At 37.7% G+C, this 2,091-nt stretch overlaps 1 non-coding gene across 1 annotated transcript; it reads left to right on the top strand.

Moving 5' to 3' along the window:
* Positions 1-1,005: 1,005 nt before the first annotated feature.
* LOC129559656 (small nucleolar RNA SNORD113/SNORD114 family) lies at positions 1,006-1,079 on the top strand. Its single transcript, XR_008686600.1, has one exon. It is a non-coding gene; the product is annotated as a small nucleolar RNA SNORD113/SNORD114 family (small nucleolar RNA).
* Positions 1,080-2,091: the final 1,012 nt, after the last annotated feature.

The raw sequence follows: 2,091 nt of genomic DNA, 5'->3' as shown, positions 1-2,091 counted from the left end.
GCTTCACTGAGACTGCCAGTTCCACCCACAGCATATTCTTTAGGAGCAGGGGCACTTCTCTGGAAACTCAGAATGTCTCTAGCCTGGCTTCTCTGGGACCAAGGTATTTCCTTAGAATTGGATGATATCGTCTTGCAAGTTGTTTGAACCGAGTTGTTCGAGCTGTTTTGAAATTGTCCCTTTACAGAAAAACCTGTGAGTTTTTCTCAGCTATCAGTTACCTGAATATTTTGAGGGTATCCTCACTATAGGGACTCTGGATGATTTTATATTTAAAAACTGAATCATTCTTGGGTTTTCCCTGGTGGTTCAGTGGCTAAGACTCTGCACTCCCAATGCAGGGGGCCTAGGCCCGATTCCTGGTCAGGAAACTCGTTCCCACACACCACAACAGTTTGTGTGCTGCAACTGAAGATCACGCATGCATGCCGCAACTAAGACCCGGTGCAGCCAAGTAAATAATAAATTAATTAATTACAATATTTTTAAGAGTAATAAAAATAAATAAAAACTGGATAATTCTCCATCCACGTTTCAACAAACGGAGTAACCTGACTAAAGGCAATTTAGAGTATCAGTGACCATTTAGAGGAACTTTTGAAATCCTCAGGCTTAATTTCCTTAAAACCAAAGTGGACTACAATAGCTCAAAAAATTTCCAGAACTAAGTAGTAAGTCTATTTTGAGGGCTCCCAATGTTATCAGGAGTCTGAAATTACCTCTCTGCAGAATAAGATTTTAAGATTAACTGAGGCAAATAAAGAAAAACAGAATGTTTCCCAAAGCCGTGGATTCTTCTTCCTTGGTTTGTCTCCCATTCTGCCTCTGGCACCATGCTATCTCTCACCATCCCAGCGCCGTCTTTCTCCTTCCCTGGTATACCACTCACACCTCCTCTGTACTCTCAAGTCCCCCATGCTAAATCTCTCACCAGCCTCTCTCTTTTCTCTGAAATGCTCCATTCCTGCTTTTCCTTTGAAACCTAGCTCTTTAAAATTAAACCTCTTGATCAATGATGGTTTTTAGGTGCGTGTATGAGTCATGTGCAATGAATACGTGTCTGGAACTCTGAGGTCCAATACAAATGGCGACCCATTGCCTCTGTTCCAGGTGACCCTATAGACACCTGTCAGGAATATACAAGTATCTTGTTTTATGTTCATATATTTTCTTTTTATGTTTACAATTGGATCAATGAAATAATATATAAAGATGAAATTGGTGTAACTGTTCAACCATAGAAACATGGTTAGGCAAGAAATTCTATTAATATACATTAAAAACAAATGTAAATTAGGAAATTTATGGTACAGGAATGTTATTCTTTCGCTAAGAATGATATAGTGATTGATAAGTCAATTGTTTATGTTCTCTATGTAATGTATCTATGATCTGTGTCCGTGTCAAAATTGATATTGTTCATTCAGTTAGGAGAAACTGAAGTATAAATGACCCCAGTTCACTACCTACTTAAATGACTAAATGAAACATGGAATTCAAAGACTAATTAAAATAATATCTTGACGTATTTTTTATCTTCTAGTTTATCTTCTCCTCCTTAGACTGGTCACCATAGGCTAGTGTAAGCCTTCCTCGTGGTCATGAATTCTGTGGTTGCGTTTGATGTGATAAGGGTTAGGAGAACAACGTGAGTCATAGTCAGACCTCTTCTTGGTTTTGTGGTTTTCATTTTTGTAAGATTTTCACTGCATTCTTTAAATTCGATAAAAAAAAAATAATGATTGTGAACCATGGCCAAATAGTAGAAGTAGGGTTAATATGAAACATTATATTAATGAATCTGGGTAGGAAACTTTGAGGTCAATTGATGACAGTTTCTGTGGGAAGTCATTCTATAGACAAATGAAGTTTTTGTGACCATGAAGCACTTTTTTTTTTATTGTTAATAGTGAATGGATGATCAGTAAAAGGTGTTGACGTGAAGGAAGGTAACGAGGACAAATATGGACAAATAATGATGACTTGTGGTATGAGTCTTTGATGAGGATCACCACAGGTCAACACAAAAAATCTAATACTTCACTCTGTTTTGAAGTGATCCTATAGGGAGATGCCAGGCATCTATGGGGA

This window comes from Moschus berezovskii, chromosome 8 (assembly GCF_049115385.1).
Source record: "Moschus berezovskii isolate FMDL1 chromosome 8, NW_MosBer_1.0, whole genome shotgun sequence".
NCBI lineage: Eukaryota > Metazoa > Chordata > Mammalia > Artiodactyla > Moschidae > Moschus > Moschus berezovskii.
This window is presented reverse-complemented; position numbering and strand designations above follow the sequence as displayed.